General features: G+C 44.2%; 1 protein-coding gene across 20 annotated transcripts in view; it reads left to right on the top strand.

The window, feature by feature from the left end:
- Positions 1–20,330, top strand: part of TRERF1 (transcriptional regulating factor 1) — a 204,622-nt gene that overhangs the window by 123,025 nt on the left and 61,267 nt on the right. For all 20 annotated transcript variants that reach the window (XM_038554069.1, XM_038554072.1, XM_038554067.1 and 17 more), the window contains one exon: positions 17,518–17,632. The gene's annotated coding sequence lies outside the window, so the exon portion shown is untranslated. The remainder of the gene's footprint in view (positions 1–17,517; positions 17,633–20,330) is intronic.

The raw sequence follows: 20,330 nt of genomic DNA, 5'->3' as shown, positions 1-20,330 counted from the left end.
GCTATTCAGATGGATAATTACACATTTCCTCCTAAAAATGAGGGATAGGAATTGGAATATATAAAATTGTGACCGTTGCAAAACTGCTACTTCCTTCTACCCCTCAGACACACTAGGCTCACTCCCAGCCTTTGCCCTACAATACCCCCACCCTCTACCTGCCCCACCCTTCCCCAGACCCAGCAAGCCTGACTCCTTTCTGACACATAGGCCTTGCTCCGGGTGCGTCCCCCTGCCCCCCTTCCCAGTATGTCATTCTCACTCGTGTTACTTTACTCTCTTCGTAGCAGTTACACCATCAACAATAATAGTAAGAGCTAATATTAAGGAGTACCAACCATGTGCCAGACAGTGTTGTAAAAGCTGTCCATGTACGAATGCTTCTGATCCTTACATCAACCCTATGAGAATATTGTTATTTCTGTTTTACAGCCAAAGAAATCAACTCCCAAGAGAGGCTAATGCACTAGTTTGACACCAGGATTCATCTGTTCAGTTGAAGTGTTTACTGAGCACTTATTATGGACCAGGACCAGGCTCTGTGCTAGGTTTCAGAGACAGAAGAATGAGGAGGTCACCATCCTTGTAATCAGGTTATTAGGAGATTCAGATCATCAGGAGAGTGTTCCAGATGAGACTGGGTCAGTGACTCCTTTCTTAGGCCCTTGGCAAGTTGCTTATACAGATTCACACAGGTTTATTTTTCCATCTATAAAATATGACTAGAGGAACCCATACACCCTCCTCCTCTAGGTTCTTAGGTTTGTTGTTGAAATCACTTGGAGACATACATACGCAGAAGAGATGCAGGGTGTCATTGGGCATCCTCCCTCTGACACAGGAGATAGCAAACACATTCTCCCTTCCCACCTGAATATAGGAAAGATAGAGAATTAGCCTCTATCCTGGCGGCACTAAAAGTTTTTATCAGATGCCACTGCCTTCTCTTACGTGTAGACATTTTATAGTATCTCAGGGGGTTCTTAAATGTCTCAAAGATTCCAGCTAGAATCTCAAAATCATTTTTTGGTCTACTGATGTGGGAGATGCTATACTTCTAGAACTGGTCGATAGGAATTATGGTATTTAGGGCTGCAGTTCCATCTGATTAGAACTGTTGAGTTTTATTGTCCAGGGACCCAAAAGTCTCTTGCATAGTGATGGCACTTTTTGAAGGAGGTTGTTCTGATTCATCATTAGGCTCCCAGTCTGGCTGTTTAATTTCAACAGGTGGTGTTTTTCTGGAACCTAACGTAAGGGCACTGCTTTGCTTTCTATGGTTTTTGCCAAGACCATAGTTAAAAACAATCCTATGGCAATAGATGAGATATTGGTGTGTGTTAGAGAAACAGCTCTCTGGAATTGGCCTTCTTGTTCCTTGTCATTCTCTTGAGATGAACTATAAAAAACGAAGCAACCAAAACTTCAAAGTAAAGTGAGCCAACATGTCTGACCTCATCTTCCTAAATGGTATGTAAGAGGGTACTTTGGTCTCTGGTTCTTGCCCTGCGCCCCACCCACATTTCTATCATTCATCGTTTGTTTCCTGTGTCCAATTTGTTGCACGATCTGTTAGTAACCAAACATGCCCTCACAAGCTGGGGAATATCTCCAGAATCCTAAAGCAATTAAGTTATAATCTCCCACTTTCCAGAAGATCCGGGCATCAGGCCTGCACACTCTGGGAAGATCCAGGTGCTACTGATTCTCTTGTTTCATTCATATGCATTGTTACTATCCTAATGCAGGCCCCTATCACCCCATCCATCCACTCATCCATCCATTCATCAATCTGTCCATCTACCACCCATCCATTCAGGGGGGCACTTATTATGGGCCAGGCCCTGAGCTAGGATCTGGTGGATATAAAGGTGAATAAGTCACCATTCTTGCCTTCAAGAGATTTCATACAGTAATAGCAAGAAACATGAGTTTCAGGGAAGTGTTCCAAGCTCAGATAGTTGGGGCTTACTATTCCCATTACCAATAAAAGGCAGGGTTTGGTCAAAAATTTAATAGAGGTTATGACCCTATACCTGAATCTTAAATGACAGCTAAGTGCTTACCTATATGCATCTTCTCTTCCTTCATAACTCCTGGGCCTCTCATCTTTCCACAGATATTAAGCATCTACTAGGAGCAAGTCCTTTATGTCCCTACCTTCTCCATCTTTGACATTGGCTCACATTCTACCCATGTCATTTCTCTATAGCTTCAAGCATGTCACTCGATCTGAAAGTTTTAACTCCTGAGCCTGCCGTTTGGATCCTTCCATTATGTTGTCCCAACCTCATGACCAGCTTGTTTCTCATTTCTCCTGTGACCAAGGAGAGCTACACATTGTCTCTGAACATGTCTCAAATGCTGCTTTCTCTTGTTTGTCTAATTTCACTTACCCTTCAAGGGCCAATCAAGCCTCCCCTGTTTAGGAAAGCCTGAGGAGGGGGGTAGGGGTGGTGTTGTTGCGTCGGGGCTTGGGGCTTGGGGCTTGGTTGCATGTTTCACTGGATGCTCCTCAGGCCAGGCCACATTGTATCTTTACCTTTGTAAAGCTATCTCACTTCTTTCTTCCTATTGATGGTATTTAAAAAAATTTTTAAATATATTCATGAGAGACACAGAGAGAGAGGCAGAGACATAGGCAGCAGGAGAAGCAGACTCCCTGTGGGGAGCCCGATGTGGGACTCAATCCCAGGACTCCAGGATCATGACCTGAGCCAAAGGCAGACGCTTAACCCCTGATCCACCCAGGTGCCCCAGGATAATGGGATTCTTACTTCATATATCTTGGTTCTCCTCTTTGACTAAATGCAGGGCCTGCATATGGAAGTCATCCATCTGTATTTATTAATGAAATCTGGGGGGTGGAGGGACAAAGATACACATTCTTTCTCACTTCTTCCTGGCAGACCCTTCATTCTGCTACAGAACTAGAGAAGCTCAGAGTTACTCTCCAGGTATCTAATCTACTTTTTTTACTCTCACATAATAGAGAGTGTGAGAATATGTTTTGGTTGTCCTCTCTTTGCCCACCTCCTTCAAGATCCATTCTCTGCCTTGCTGTGTCTGGGGAGGCTGGCCTCTGCATCAGCTGGACTCCTCTACTTACCTTCTGGGTTTAATTAGGTTTGACTAATAGGAGATGCCAGCAGGAGATTCAAGAATAGGAGGAAAGAAAGGTTGGAATTTTAATCCTCTTGCTTCCTCTCTCCTTTATCTGCAAGCAGAGGCTATCTCTGCTTTGGCTGTCTTTTTTTTTTTTTTTTTTTTTTTTTTTTTTAATAGCCTTAGACCCTCTCCCAGAGCTCTAGCCTCATTGGGCTCCAGGAACCGGTTCCCTCCCCTTGCTCTTCAGATTTAGGGGCAGTAAGGGCATCTTGCTGGTGTTAGTGTTTGAGTGCTGCACCATATTTTGTTGCTTCTCTTAACCCTCCCCACAGGTCTGTAACTGGTCTATTCGTTAAATTATTTTCATTTAAACCCTTTTGAGTGCCATCTATACTATGTTGCTCAGTCAACTTGCAGGCTTACTTATTTATCTCAGCAGTCAACCCCATGAATTGATCTGTTTCATTTTCTTTCAAAAGTTTTTTTTTTTTTTTCCTGGGGAGTGTTCACATTCAGAAGATTTTATAAAAATAACAGTCTCTTGTCCCCTCCTCTCCCTAATCCAGTCCCACTCCCTTGGGGCAATCACTGTTAACTCAATGACTTCTTTCTGCCACTTATCTCCATATTTGAAAATAAGATACTTTTATTTCACTCAGATTTTAAAAATTATCAGCTTACTTCCTGTTGTGATAGGTGATGATTTAGCTCACTCATACCACCCTTCTACCTCCCTCCCCACATCCTCACAACATAGTTGTATTGTTATTTATAGTTCCTCTATTTGGTTAGCTTTATAAGTGAGATTATTGCTGTTGTATTTCTTGTCCATTAACAACAGTATTTCTTGATTCTCTCCTCAGTAAGATGAAGATATTAGTATTCTTACTTAACCTACCTTCCATTTTCCAATTTTGGTCATCTCTATTTTTACCTTTACAATAATGGTGATAGCATTTACATTTTTATTTTCTAATTGCCATTAAATCTTCTCTGCCTTATCTGTAAGTTGATCCTAAAGACTGAAAAAGCAGCAGATATGATTTGTCTTACTGTGAATATGTAAATCATAAATTGTGTGTATTGACAGTCCACCATTGGACATACTTGTTTGGTTTGCCTAGTGATGTTTTTTAAATTTCAGCCAATATTTTAAAATAGAATTTTAATGAAAGAGTTAGAATTTAGGATATTGTTTTAAAAGTTGGAAGCTCTGGCACATATGGTCTGACTTCCCAAATGAGAACCCTGTGTGAGGATGCCTCCTTTAGGATGAGCATGCCTACCCAAGTTTGCCACAGCCCCCTACACACTCATTCAGTGTATGCATGCGTTTGACTACCTGACCTGCTCTGATTATTAACTTAACTTTCACCATGAAGGCATTTAAGTGTGTGATCCTGATGCCTGATCTATTATTCTCTTTGGAGCCAAGTAATAATATATTAGGAGTCTTTTTTTTAAAAAAAAAAAACAGGTTTTTATATTTCCAAGGGTGTCTTATTGCCTTTTTTTTTTTTTTAACCATTTGTTGTTATCATATTGTCATTTTTCTTCCTTCCAAACTCTCCAGCCAGTTGGGTATTTTGTGTATCCTCCCTTCTTTCCAGAGCCTCTATTCTCCTCAAGTTTGATCTGGTTGCTCTCTAGGCCTACTATACAGTTGTCAACTGGGATTTTTCCTTCACTGTTTTACTAGGTTAATTCTACTGCTTTATGGGTCTCATATCGTTTCTTTGGTCCATTCAGTTTCTTTAGAGAAGAAAAGCTATTTTTTGCTGGGGGGAGTAGATACCTGGCTGGCCTATGAGCCACCCATGGAGGATTCAACTCCTCTGACTTCAGATTTCATATAATTCCCCCTGTTCATCTTCATATCTGATTCCTGTCCTCCATTGCCCTGAGTCACAAGCTCTTGGTCAGGCTGTTGGACTCCCGTGATATTCACATCCACTCTGGGCTCAGGCTTCCTGTGCCTGCATCTTCAGTTTCTAATCTTCCATAGTCTGTTTATTTTCCACAGAGTTGTTCCAGTCTCTTTCCTAGTAGCCTTTACCTATTCCCTTTGTTATTTGAAATGATGTCTTTTTTTTATCTTTTTTCTTTTTTTTCTTAGAGAGAAAAAAGTGTGGTGGAGAGAGGGCAGAAGGGGAAGGAGAGAGAAAATCTTAAGCAGGCTCCATGCTGGGCATAGAGCCCAACATGTAACTTAGTCTCACGACCCTAAGATCATGACCTGAGCCAAAATCAAGAGTCAGACATTTAACTGACTGAGCCACCTGGTGCCCTGAAATGATATCTTTTAAAAATTTTCTTCTTTCATTGTTATAATAATATGTCCAGATGAAAAGGTTATAAGTGAATGCAGTTAATGTGTGTTGTCTGTGTTCCATCTAAGAAACATGGAATCTGGGATGCCTGAGTGGCTCAGGGGTTGGCCGGCTGCTTTCGGCTCAGGTCATGATCCCAGGATCCGGGATTGAGTCCCATATCAGGCTCTTGCGAAGAGCCTGCTTCTCCCTCTGCCTGTGTCTCTGCCTCTCTCTCTCTCTCTGTGTGTGTCTCTCATGAATAAATAAATCCCCTCCCCCCCCAAAAAAAAGAAGAAAGAATGAAACATGGAATCTTAACCCTTCTTAAATCTGTTTAAAATTTTTGCCTCTATCACTTCAAGAGGTAATAGGCTAAACTCTCCCTCATCTAAGTGAGCGCTTTGAATCCTAAATTTACCTTTTTTTGGGATTTAGGAGAGATTCCCTGTTGATAATATTACATGCCTATCCAGTCCATACTTTGAAAAAATGATTAAATTTAGATCTTGTATTAACACTGTTAAGGCAATGTTTGCTGCCATAATCATCTGCTGATTTGGGAGAGTTTAACATGATTGGTTATTTCTTGCCCTTATAGCAGTCAAATGCAAGTGTTCTGGTGTGCCTGGCATTCCTCCATGAGGTTATTCAGAGACCCAAGTACGTCTGTCTTGTGATTCTGCTGTAGTTTAGAGGATACATTGTCATTGGGGGCAGTTTCACACTCAGGGGGGCCAAAAATTAGTTCCCAGGGGCAAAAGAAATCACATTCCTTACATAAATATCACGGATATGTACATGGTACCTAACCAGATATACGGTGTCTCTGTGGTATAATTTCATGGAGGAAGGCAATTAGGAAAAACATGTCCAAAAAGGCTCCTTTCTGAGGAATGACGATGAAGAAAGGATGAAAACACTATAGGCCCCGAGGGCCCCTGGGTTCAGGTGGAAGGGAGAAAAGAAGGTAGTAGAAGCTCGCCCACCTCTTAACCAGCATGACCCCAAGACAGCATATGTCCCTGGGCCCTCATTTCATTGATGAGAATTAGTCATAGGGTCCCATCTTGCTGCAGGAAGAGCTGGCACATGGAGTTCCTGACTGGGCAGCTCTTCTGAGGGATGCCTCTCACTAAATAATGGGGAGCATGGATTTTGTTGGATGTTTGGCCTCCAAACACAGGGGTCAGCAAACAGTCTTAAAGAGCCAAGTTCTAAATATTTTAGGCTTGTGGGCCATATGGTTTCTGTCACAACTACTCTGCTTATTGTGGCTGAAGGCCTCTGTGGACAGTATGTAAATGATGGGTGTGGCTGTGTTCCATGAAAGCTCTCTTTATCTAAATAGGGAGCAGGCTGTGGTTGGCCAGCCCTGATACCTGATGACCAATCCGGAGCTTTTTGGTTCTCCACATGTCCTCTGCTTCTCAGGCCTGGAGCTTCCCCTCAACTGAGTGAAGGCGAGGCCCTGGTTTTCCTGTGAGAAGAATTAAATGGAATATGGCCCCCAACCAAGTGAGGTGTAGAAGTTCCATGTGTGGAGAAAGAGAATATATTTTGATTGTATGATATTAAGTCATCCCCACATCTAACCTTCCCAGCCAGCTGACATGGCAGGAGGCAGAGTCCTTGGCACAGAGCAATAAGTGCTCAGAGATTGGTGATCATTGCTGTATTCTGTGCTTGGGGGTCACTTAAAAGTACCTGCATTAGGTAAGTCCGTGGAGGATATGGGTTTCTGTTTTTCATAACATTTGGGAATGTACCATAATGTTCAGTGAATTATTATCCAATAGTTAAAGCTAATATTTACAAAGAGCTTTTAATAACATGACAAAATGCTTATGTTAGAAACAGGATACAAAATTATGTATACAACATGATCTCAACCATAGTTGCTTAAAGTTTAGAAAAAAAAAAAGAAAGAAAAGAAATATTCTCACAAACTGATGGGATTATGAGGAGTATAGTATTCCTTTTTATTTTATGTATGTTTACTAAAATATTTATGGTCACAGTGCCAGATATCCCACCCCTGGCACTTGGCAGAGGTTTTTGGGGCTTTGAGGGAAATCCTGTGTCAGGGCAGACAACCAGAAGAAGGGACAGCCTGCGCCCCTCTGGATACTGTCAAGGATTACTGGGAAGGCTCAGATTTGGGGGGGACAATTGATGGGGGGGTGGGAGAGTCAAAAGGTTAAAAGGAGACCCTTTCTCCAGCTTATGTAATTGCTCTAAGGAGAGAAGAGGGAAGAGAGAGAGATGGGGCTCAGCAAATGAGTTCCTGGCTGCTTGTCGTGTGAAGAAAACTGATGTGAACGACACTTTCCTCCTCTGCTTCCTGCCTTGCTTTTTTGTTCTTTGTTTCGTGAATAATGTGAATACAGGTTCCTCATACTTGGAGTTATTTTTACAAGGTCCCTTCTCTGCTTTGGATGACTCAGAGCTGGGGCCTTCTCTTGAAGATGTTCCTTGAGAAGCGCTAGAGAAGATGCTGAGCACTGGGCCATCCGGGGGTCAGGAGTGGGGGTCTTGCCCCTGACCTGTCCTGGTCTTCTTTTTCTCTTGGAGCCACATCCACTGCAGGGAGGAAGTTGGGGCTGGAAGGAAGGCCTTGCGGAAGACAGACACTTTTCCTGTTTCCTGTCTACCCAGCCAGCTCTGGCTTTTCCTCTAGGGGACACGATCAGGCCTGCTTGCCAGTCTTCAGGCGACCACATGCAACTGTCTCCAAGGACCACATGCAACTGTCTCCAAGGTGGACGCTGCAAGCCTCCAGGAGACAGACCATGTTCACAGGCCCTGGAAGGCTGGTGGCTCTAGTCTAAAGGCATGAAACCTGTCTGATCAGGGGTCACCACACACCAAAGGGAAAAGAGGATGATAGGAACCTGTTGTCCTGTCTCCCACTGCCCCTACTGCTCCTATATTCCTAGAGAGCAGAGGCTGCATCTCTGTTTCTTCCAGATCCCCACATCCAGCACTAAGACCTAGCAAATGTGTGTCGGATAGATAAATTAATGAAAGAGAAGCCCCTTTCCTTGGGTAAAGCTGAATTACCTGGACATGCCTGTGGTTGATGGTAGATTCTGCATCTGCTCCAGAAAACATGCGTGCACAGACTTCGGCACATAGGCTGGAAGTTATGGTTACTACTCTTAGCATGGGTGTCATCTGGTTTGACCCCTCATAACTACTCTGAAAGGCAAGGTCTTGTTTCCATCTTACAGAAGATCCGGGAGATAGGGTGGCATGCCCAGTGTTGGGCAGCTAGTAAGAGGCACAGCTGGATTATTCTGCCCTACATCTGCTGACTCCATGGCTATTTCTCTGACCCCATGTTGCCCTGAAGCCTGAGAAATCCCAGAAGTAGAAGCCTTCCTGCTCTTGGAAGAGACTCCATGCACTCCTTCGTTCTCAGCTGCAGTGCCATCCTTCCAGGAGAACCAGTCCTTTCCCTTCGGCTCTGCCTATGGCGGGAGAGTGGGTCTCAGCCACTTGCTGCCCAGCAACCCTTGGAAGACTATGGTGGGAAGGCCCCTCTCAGACTCCTCTTTTCTGATGGCTTTGAGGAAAGGGGAACTATTGGAGAATGCTCCTTTTTTCCTCCTGCAGAGCTTCCAAACCCCAGCTCCCTTTCCTGCTGTCTTTCCTTAGATCGCACAGTCCCCATCTTAAAACTCAAGTTGACCATTTGGAACTCAGAGTGCATTTTCCCATACAGGTAGCTTGAACATGATGCTTGGTCTGCCCATGATATATCTGAGACAGAATGGGAATAACATTGGCCAAGTAGCTAGTATTAGTATTAATGATTTTGTTGACTAATTAATTAATAATGTCACCACCATGTCTTGCCTGGAAGACCACAGCAGTCTCATAACTGTGCTTTCCCTGTGTACTCTTGTCACCCTATAGTTTGTTCTCTCTGTGAAACATTAACCAAGTCCCATTTCTTCTCTGCTCAGAGCCATCCAGTGGATTCCTGGCCCTGCCACGTGACCCCTGCCTGCCTTGCTGACCTCTCTCCCAGCCCTCTTCCCCCTCCCCCAAGTTTGTATCACCAGAGGACCGAGCACCCACTCTTCTCCATGCCTGGGACTCTCTTGCCTTCTTGAATTGTCTTGTTCAATTTCCATTCATTCAGATCTCTGCCCACATGCCACTTTAGGGGTTGACCTTCCCTGATCACTCTTCAGAGGGGTGACCTCAGGCATCCATCCCCTTCACCGCTCGATCTCCTTACCCTGGCTTATTTTCCTTCCTGACACCATTCCCACTCTTCCACTGCTGATGTGTTTGTTTCCTTGTGTACTGTTGGTCTCCTCTTGTAGAAAGTCAGCTTCACAGGGCAGGGACCTGGTTTCTTTGATTTATTGCTTTGTTTCTGACACTAGAGGAGTACCTGACACATAGTAGGTGCTCAGTAAATACTTCTGAATAAGTAGATGCATGAACAGAGGAATTAATATCTATATCTATTGGGTAGACTGTGGTTTCCCATGGAATTAATCACACATTCCAAACAACAGTGCCAAAAATGAATGCCTACTTTTCCCAGTCCTTAGGATTCCAAGTGGAGGGACTTCATTTTAAAAATGAAATCATAGATTATTCTGGAAACCAGGACTTCTTATTGTTGCATTCTTGACAAATATAGACACCTATTTGCCTAGGCAGTTGTTCTCGGGGTTCTGAATTTGACAAAGCGGGGGCTTTGGGGCACTTTGATCTTATGAGTCTCCTACCACCAGTTTTACTGAGAATGGCTGTGTTTTCTTGATTAATCTAGAGCAGAGTTTCTCACCTCAGCACTACTGACATTTGGGACCAGGTCAGTCTTTGTTGTGGGGACTGCCTTGTGTGCTGTACAAATTTTAGCAGCACCCCTGGCCTCCGCCCATTAGATGTTAGTAGAACCCCTAGCTCTGACAACCAAAAGTTGTCTCTGGACATTGCCAGGTGTTCCTAGAGGGGCAGTAATCAGTTGGGGTTGAGAACTACTGCTCCACCATATGCTGGAAGCTCCCCACAGCAAAAAATTATCCCACCCCAAATGTCACTAGTACCCAGATAGTGATACTCTGCTCTAGAAGAATGCTTGTCACACGCAACTCTAAACAGTGATGAAAACGTTCTGTTCTGTGCAATCCAGTATGGTAGCCGCTAGCCACGTGTGGCTACTGAGTACTTAAAATGTGACTAGTTGGGGATCCCTGGGTGGCGCAGTGGTTTGGCGCCTGCCTTTGGCCCAGGGCGCGATCCTGGAGACCCAGGATCAAGTCCCACGTCGGGCTCCCGGTGCATGGGGCCTGCTTCTCCCTCTGCCTATGTCTCTGCCTCTCTCTCTCTCTCTCTCTCTCTCTCTCTCTCTCTCTCTGTGTGTGTGTGTGACTATCATAAGTAAATAAAAATTTTAAAAAATCTTTTAAAAAAATGTGGCTAGTAAAACTGAAGAACTGAGTTTTTAAGTTCATTTCATCTTAATTAATTTAAATTGAAAGAGCTGCTTGTGGCTACCATGTTGAAAAGCACAGCTGGAGAGACCAGGGCTGCTCACACTTCAGTAGGGCACACAAATCACCTGGGGATCCAGCAAGCCTGTGCCAGTACAAACTTGTTTTGAACTCTCCTGTCTTAAAACTTAGTGTGATATTTTGCATGGTATTGCATTGTATAGCTGGGCCTATTTTAATTAAAAAAAAAAAAAATTAGCAGGGGTTCCTGGGTGGCTCAGTCAGCTAAGCATCTGACTCTTGGTTACGGCTCAGGTCATGATCTCGGCATCATCGGATTGAGTCCCACGGCTCCTGCTCCTGCTCAGCGCAGTTTGCTTGTCCCTCTCCCTCTGCTCCTCCCCACCCCTGTTTGCATGCGCTCTGTCTCTCTGTCTCTGTCTCTCTCTTTCTCTCTCTCTTGAATAAATAAATAAAATTTTAAAAAATTAGTAGATTTCAGCCCTGATATTTACATGTATTTCAGCAACATATCAGGTTAATTCTGTGGCTCTGAGGATAAAGGTGATAAAGCAGAGTGAGAGGACAGAGGTGCATTGGGGAAGGGTATGTGTGGGGAGAAGTTAATGAAAGGAATAGTATTCCTCTCTAACAATGAGGATTTTGTTTCTCTCTTCCGGAATTTTCTCAAATTTAATCTCTGGAGTGAAAAACAACATTTAAATGCTACATTGTAGACACAAGCAAAGGGAGCAAGGTCCTACTGTAAATCCCTGGGCCACTGCAAGATTGGTCTAGGACATAAGCCCAGCACCCACGACCTCCTTAAGTCAGCGGTTCTTAGCCTTGGCCACATATTACAACCACTTGGCAAGCTTTAAACACTATTGTTTAATAGGTTTGTGGTAGAACCCAGGCATCTGTGGTTTTCTAAACTCCCTAGATGATTTTGATGTGCTATTAGGATTGAGAACTGCTGTGCTAGCCTATGGGACACAATGGTAAAAAAAGAAAAATAGACATTGCCCATGCCGTACTAGGGCTTACAGTCCCACTAGGGAGACCAACTTGCTAATCACGTAATTAATTGATTGCAACTGTGATAAGTACTGCTGCACAGTTCTATTTCTAGAGAGTCAGAAATCTCACTGAAGCTATAACCTAAAAGGTTGACTAGATGTTTATGAGGAGGGGGCTAGGAGGAGAGCATCATAGTCAGCGGAACTGGTACGTGCAAACGCCCTGGGGTAGGAAAGAGCTTGAGATGTATGCAGCCCTAAAGACAAGCTGGCTGGGGCCATGAGCAAGGGGACAGCAGGCTTGAGGCTGGAGAGTGGCTGGTGGCCTGCTGTTCATCATCAGTCTACAGTGAGTCCATCTGATATGTTCTTGGTGTTTGAGCTATTCTACTATTGATGTGAATGGCCCAGCTTCTGTGTTCTGGAATAACTGGGTGCATGAAGGGTGGATTAAATGGCCCACCTCTGTCTCATAGTGATCTGGGCAGGACATTCTCCTGCCATAAGGGACAGCTATTTTTTTCTCAACCTCTGCAGAAGTGGGAATGGGGCACCAAAAGAAGAGAAGAGATGTTTAGAGAGAATGAGACTCCCCCCGCCCCTGCCCACCCCATCTCAAAAGCTTCCAGACCTCCCCTGGCTATTGGGGGAATGTATCTCATTTGAAATTAGATCCTCTACTGTGCCACTGTTGTCTCTGCCTAGCGTTCATTTGATGGAATGGTTGGCCCCCCAAGCACCTGGAATCTGAGATTTCTTATTGCATCAATTATCTTCATACTGTTTCTTAGCTGTTCTTAAATTAAAGCTACAGATTGAATCTTCCTTCTCCTCTTCCCCTCTTTTTCCTTCTCCTCCCCCTCCTCCTTTTCCTTCTTTTTAAAATCTGTGCCAATTCCTAATTTATTGGGGGTGGCAGGGAGGGATTTCTTCACACTTCATTTGGACCTGCTTCCCATTTCAGAGGCTCTCTCTTGTATATCCTGTGTCCCCACCTAAACCCTCCCCCAACCCATCAGGGCAGGATGTAATCTCTTTCTCTTTTTCTTTTCTTTTCTTTTCTTTTCTTTTCTTTTCTTTTCTTTTCTTTTCTTTTCTTTTCTTTTTTCTTTTCTTTCTTTCCTTTCCTTTCCTTTCCTTTCCTTTCCTTTCCTTTCCTTTCCTTTCCTTTCCTTTCCTTTCCTTTCCTTTCCTTTCCTTTCCCTTCCCTTCTTTTCCTTTCCTTTTCCTTTTCCTTTTCCTTTTTCCTTTCCTTTCCTTTCTTTCCTTCCTTCCTTCCTTCCTTCCTTCTTTCTTTTTTTAAGATTTTGTTTATTTGTGATGCCTGGATGGCTCAGTGGTTAAGCATCTGCCTTCAGCTCAGGGCATGATCCTGGAGTCCCAGGATCGAGTCCCACATCGGGCTCCCTGCATGGAGCCTGCTTCTCCCTCTGCCCATGTCTCTGCCCTGATCTATCTATCTCTCTCTGTCTCTCGAATAAATAAATAAAATCTTTTAAAAAATGATTTAGTTTATTTATTTGAGAGAGTCAGTGGGCACAGTGGGGGAAGGGGCAGAGGGAGAAGCAGACTCCCTATTGAGCAGGGAGTCCACGGGGGCTCAGTCTCATGACCCTGGGATCATGACCTGAGCTGAAGGCAGACAGTCAACCGACTGAGCCACCTAGGCACCCCAGGACCCTCCTTCTGTGGTTTGAGCCTCTCGGTACCCATTTAAAGTGTTTGTTTCTGTATATTAATTTTTTTCCTTCCCCCAGATCTTTTAATCTTTGTTTCCCCCTTACCTCTGACTATAGTGTGGTATGTAAGGCGGCATCTGTCACCACCAGTGTACACAAGGGAAACTGAGGCCCAAAGAATAGTGTGGGGCAGTGGGAAGATCCTGGCCTTGCCTGATGGCTTGCTGGCTGCAGATCCTTGAAAAGGCACACTATCTTCCATGGCTGTGTCCTCCTTGGTTGTACAGGAAAGAGATAATAAGATTTCTGTCTCATGGGGTGGCATGTGGTAACAGAGTAAAAAGGAAGGGCTTCCGGCTCCAGGTTCTGGCATTACCACTCAGTTTTGTGGTCTTGGGCAAGTCAGCAGGCCTCAGTTTCCTACTTATTCAATTGTGATACCCACAGTGACTCTGCAGGATTGTTGTAAATATTAGATTCCATCGCTGGGGAGTCCCAGCACCATGTCTCATCTGTGGTAGGATGTGGCAGCTGTTCCATCTCCTCTACCATCTGGGACTCAGCTGTTTGTCCAGAGGAACCCCAGTTGTTAGTGGTGGGTGCCCAGAGCTCCTGGGGCAGATCTTCCCATAAATCCCCGGAAGGGCATCTGATTCCTCTTTGCAATTGAGACTGGGGCAGGTGAGATGTGACTTAGTGAGGGTTAGTCCTAGCGTGGAGTGGAACTTCCAACCGGAGACTCAGCAACGTGGCTGGGAAGCATTGAGGGTACACACCAGGAAATGGTAAATCATCAGGACACCTGGCTACTGATGGGTAATCTCTGACCCTTGCAGAGCTGCCGAATGCTCCTGCTGTGGCCCCAGTAGTGGCTGGGAGATCATTTCTTGGACTCCCATTGATTTTCACATTGAGGGAGGGGCATGGCTCTCCTTGCTCCCCAATCGCTGGGGTGCAGAGTTGGTAATGCTGCCCGATTTGGGGTCCTTTAGGAGCCAGGCAATGTGCTTCTTGCTGATCTCCTTGAGACCCCTGCAAGGAGGCTTCTGTTTTAATAGAAGAACAAGGACCAAATGGCTGGTGAGGGATGGAGTCAGATTTGAACCCAGGTCTCCTGGGCTCCAAGGCTCATGTTCCAGGCGTGAAATTGTATGAATTTTCTTAAAGTATCACCCCCCAGGATGCTTCTCCAGCAGTAATCTTAATAATGGAATGCTCATCCACATCCCCAAACCCACACCCTTGTCTATCTTCTCAGCACTGACCAACTAATTTTTACTACCAGCCAAATTGAATTTAGCCAAGTCACCACTGCTGAAAAGGAAATAGGTAAGAGTGCCACAAACTTGGTCTAAAATTGGAGGGAAAGCAAAGTGGCTCCTATATTGGATGCCTCGTGCCAGCTTAGGATGAGAGAAAATTACACCTTATGTGTGTATATATGCACCTTATATTCCTGGCTTGCCATGGGTAACTTCTCGGGCTCTTGTGAAAAACCTGCACATGTTTAATGCTTGCCTTGGATACCACAGTGACTAAAGTGTGGTGTGAGACCAAGAACCAATTCAGTCCTTATTACAAGCCTCCTTTCATAGCTAGAACGTGCTGTGCTCCTCCTCATCACAGGACTTTTGCAAAGGCTGTTTATTGCACCAGCAACACTTATTCTCTCTTGCCCTCTCTGTTTTGCTTCACTTATGTGTTCTTAGGGCTCAGATTAAAGACTGGTCCATTAGGAAAGCACTACTGACCCTTTCCTGTGCTAGGTCTACCCCTGTCTCATGTTCTTATAGCAGTAGCCATATTTCTTTAGAACATATCACTGTTAGTTATTTCTAATTTGTTAATGCTTGTTTCTCCCACTAGACCATAGGCTCCATGAAGGCAGGGACTGCTTTGGTCTCACCTGTTCTTTGCCTAGTGCCTTGCCCTTGCACGGTACATATTATCATTCAGTCACCATTGAATGAATGGATGGAGAGATGGGTTGAGCTAGTGAGCCTCACTTCCTCTCCTTTACCTACAGACAGTATTTTTTTATTTTATTATTAACACGGTAGGAAGGTTATAATTACCTCCTTCCATGTCTATGTTGGGCCTCCTTGAAGGAGAACCCATCGTGAGAACCGTGGGAGGCCAACCCAGCACCTGACGTACGGTAGATGACCAATAGCATTTGACTCTCTGGTTGCCTAAGCATGGCTCTTGCTGTTGAGACACCCAGCTCCAAGGACTCAGGCTGTGGCAGGGGAGCTCAGTGAGACTCAGGACAGCACGTTAGTCATGGACACTGAGTGAAGTATATCCCTGCTTCCCAGCCCATGTCGTGGTTTAGCTTCTTGCTAACGTCTCCTACTCAGGTTGCCAGTTACTATATTGACTTATTTGTACATAAACAGTTATTCCCATAACCTTCTCTTCCCCAACATACAGAGATAATGATATACAATCTTTGTAACATCACAGACATCGCTTCAAAAACATTCTGTTGCTATAGGACTGTTTATGATGTGCTTATCGGTAGAATTTCATGAGCAACAAACTCCCAAATTGCAGATGATTTAGCATTTGAAGCAGGGAGTGAGGGTATATGAGTGTTCACATTTAAAAAAAAAAAAAAAGACTTTGAAAGGGGAAGTTTTTCTTCTGTGGAGTTATCTTCTAAAGTTTAAAATAAGAACTACTTAAAAGCTGAGAGTTTAGAGGAACGAGCACTTTCTCTTAAACATTCAAATGGGTGAAAATGACTTGTAATCTCTCCCTCAAGTATTATGGCAATAGGCATTTAAAGGCTTTTTTTGGAGCTGGCTGTCACAGACAAAGGATTTCTTAATTTAAAAAAAAATCATTTTTTATGGCATTAAATAGTAGGAATGAACACGAGCAGCCCTTTCGACATTTCGGGACTGATTTATTTTCTGAAATGTCCCAGTCCATTTAATAGATAACACTTTGTTCTTCCTGTTCGGGGCAGTTGCTTTGGCTGCGGTCGCCGTAGTTAGGGCTGAGAAGTTTTGACCAGGTTCCATGAGCCTCATGCTCCGGAACCTGAACCCAGCGAGTTCCACTGGCTCTGTCCCGATGCCTTCCCGAATGCTCCTGCTGTGGCCCTCCTTCCTAGAAAGAGACTCTCTGATCTGCAATCCACAGGGTGAATTTGACATCAGCTGTCTTGCTAGCCACCCTCTTAAGGGATCATCCAGATTTCTTGGGAAAGCCTACCTCCGAGTCAGCTTCCCTTGTGATGCTGCTCAGCTGTGGTTTGCGGAATGGTGCTGGCCACAAATCACTCACCCATCCTCGAGATAGTACAGAAATGGCGAGTAAGTGCTTAGAAACCTGTGTCCCAATTGGACAGAGTCATCTGTGGGGTCAAATAGTTGAAGAGGTGGCGCTCTGAGCATTTTTTCTATTTCATTTGTCTACCAGTTCATTTTTTTTTAATTACCTTTTATAAAAGCATTTGTCTGCAGTGGATTGGGAATGAAAACAAAAACAAAGACCACTCAGCCTTCCTGACAGTACTTTGGAAAGTCCTGTGGGGAGCAACTTGCGAACTGCCTCTGCTCCCCTGTGGGACAGGCAGGCTGTTGAATGAATTTGGGGAAATCACAGCACTTACCAAATTATATTGTAATGAAACATGTGCATCTCTCTCTCTCTCTCTCTCTGTCTCTCTCTCTCTCTCGACTGTTTCTTAAAAGCAGGGAGTGCATCTAATACATCTTTTTAGCCTCATTCCTCAGAACCCCTCATGGCACATTGTAGGGCGTGGGAAATATTTGTCTGATCCATGCCTGCCTGCTCCCCAAGGACATGAGAGTGGGTGAGGCCAGCCTCAGGAACTCCCTCAGCTTTTGAAGAATATCCCCTGCAGGCTGGTAATGGAGAGCTAGGAAGAAACAATGAAGGAGTGACCTTTCCTGATCTTTTCCCCCTGCAGAACCAGGACTCCTCTTCCCACCTGCCCAGCAGCATGAGAGCAGCATGACTGGCCGGCCGCAGGAGAAGCCCCCAGAGCCAGGCCCCCAACTCAGCCATCTGCTGTGGAGGTCAAGGTAAGCTTGCTTTCCTTCTCCTGAAAGGTCCAGGCATTTTTATTTTAATGAATTCTCTATGCTTTTGTGATCTCGCACCATGTGCTCGAAGAATGCAGGTTTGCTGGTGCATGGGTAGGCGTAAGAAGTGCATGTCAGCCTTGCAGGGCAAAGCATGCTCGTTGCAGTTAGTAGAGAGGCCAGTGGCAGGGAAGAAAGGGTACCCAGTTGAGTATCTGGAGACTAAAGCTACCATTATTCCTCCACCACCTCCTGAATCTGGGACCTTCGGCAGATCTTTTAGGGATTGTATATCCAGGGAATTTGGAAAGAATGACATTGGAAGGACAGTCTGTGGCCTGGGACTCCCAGGACATCCTAGACAGACTCCTTCCTGTCCCACACAGGGTCGTAAGGAGGGGTCATAAGCATCTGCCAGACCAATTCCTAACCACTGTTGAGCAGTGAATTATTAGAAAATTCTTCCTAACTTGGGACAAATTCTTCTCTATAACTCCTTTTTTTTTTTTTTTTTAAAGTTTCTCTGAGCTTTTTTTTTTTTTTTTTTAATTTTTTATTTATTTATGATAGTCACAGAGAGAGAGAGAGAGAGGCAGAGACACAGGCAGAGGGAGAAGCAGGCTCCATGCACCGGGAGCCTGATGTGGGATTCGATCCTGGGTCTCCAGGATCGCGCCCTGGGCCAAAGGCAGGCGCCAAACCGCTGCGCCACCCAGGGATCCCTCTTCTCTATAACTCCTGTCTGCTCTTCTCTGCTCTGCCATTTGGAACCACAAAGCCTGGGCTTTCAGAAACTCTTCCACGTGACTCTGTCTTCAGAGTTGAAGATGGCCGTCATGACTCTGCTTTTCTTGTTTGTATCCATTCTTCCTGGACACTGGCCCCACTCCCCTTGTCCTCTTGTCCCTCTCTATGTTGGGAAGGACTCCAGTGTCAGCCCTGCCAGGTGCTCACTCAACCTGTGCTATCCTCAATAGAGAATCCTTTGGTCAGTACCTCTTAAGAACTCCTTTGTGATAGTGCTAGACTATCTGTGCTAGACTCGAGGTACATCAAGACAGGTTTGGATCCTTGGAGAGAGGCTAATATAAGCATAACTCCTTTGGTGTGCTCCTTTTTCATATTTTATCTCTTTTCAGCTTTTTTCTCAAATGTTCCATGAGCACTTGGAAGAAAATGGGTATTCTCTAATTGTTGGATATAGCTTTCTACATATGATCGTCAAAATAAATTACTTCATTGTACTGTTCAGATCCTCTCTAGTGTGCCTTTTATATTTTTATTTGATTAATCAGTTTTTGAGAGAAATATGTTAAAAATCTCCCACTGGATTTGTCAGTTTCTCCTTGTAGCACTGAAATATATATATATATAATTTTATTATTTATTTATTTATTCATGAGAATACAGAGGGGAGAGAGAGAGAGAGAGGCAGAGACACAGGCAGAGGGAGAAGCAGGCTCCATGCAGGGAGCCCAATGTGGGACTCGATCCCAGATCTCCAGGATCACGCCCTGGGCCGAAGGCAGGCACTGAACCGCTGAGCCACCCAGGGATCCCCTCTGATTCTTTTAATGAATCTCAGATTATTTTCCTTCTGCTTGAAGTAAATCCTTTAGCATTAGCCTTTAATGAGAGAGAGAGTCTGGTGGTGGCAAATTCCCAAGTGTTTTTTTTCTGGTTTGGTTTGGGTTGGGTTTTGGCTTTGGTTGGCTTGAGAACATCTTTATTTTGCTCTGTTTTGAAAGGTGGCTTTACCAAATATATTCTCTTGGGTCTCTGAAGTGATTATTTCGCCACTTCTGGCTTTGAAATTGCTGTTGAGACGTTGGCTGTCAATCTAAATCCTGTTCCTGTGTAAGTGACCTGGCATTGCTCTCTGGCTATGTTAAAAACATCGTTTTCTTTGGTGTTCTGCAGCTCCCATTACCATGTAACTAGGTGTAAGTTTTTTTGTCTTCAGTCAGCTTGGGTTTTGTTGGGATTCCTAGAGCAAAAGTTGGGTGTTTTTCAATAGTCCTGCAAATTCCCCACCCTTCCTTCTTTGAATATTGCCATCTTTTCCTTCTGTCTCCTGTCTTCTTCTGGAACTCCTGTTAGACTTCTGATAGACCTTCTATCTCTGTTCTCTGTATCTCTCAACCTCTGTTTTGTATTTTTCATATTTATCTCTCTGGGCTGACCTCTGAATCATTTCTTCAGATCTGCCCTCCATTCAGTCCTGTATTCCGGGTTTCAAACGCTCTTTAATCCACCCACTCATTCCGTCTGTTTTCCTTTTGGTTGTTTTATCCATCGTTTCTAGAAGTTCCAGCTCATTATTTTTCTTCTTGGTGATTTTTTTCTAGTCCTTATTTCTTGCTCATATCTGCAAACTTCTTTTATTATTATTATTATTTCTTTCATATATTTAAGTAGCTATTTAGAAATTGTAAACTCTCATGTCTGGTAATTCTAGACTCAAATCCTTGGAGGTCTAGTTCTGCTGTCTGTTGTGTCTGATGGCCAATACTCATGGTGCCTTGTTTCCTGCAAGCTGCTTGTTTTCCTGGCAAGGAAAATTCTCTATTTGAGAATTATTTGAGGTATTTGTTGACATTGACTTTTCCAGAAAAAATTTGTATTGCTTTTTTGCTCGTTGTTTGAGGGTACTAGCAACCAAAAATCACTTTAAATTAATTTTCTACCTAAGCTTTCT

The sequence above is a fragment of the Canis lupus genome, chromosome 12 (genome assembly GCF_011100685.1).
Source record: "Canis lupus familiaris isolate Mischka breed German Shepherd chromosome 12, alternate assembly UU_Cfam_GSD_1.0, whole genome shotgun sequence".
In the NCBI taxonomy this organism is placed as follows: Eukaryota; Metazoa; Chordata; class Mammalia; order Carnivora; family Canidae; genus Canis; species Canis lupus.
The sequence above is the reverse complement of the archived record's forward strand: the minus strand, read 5'-3'. Positions and strand labels throughout refer to the sequence as shown.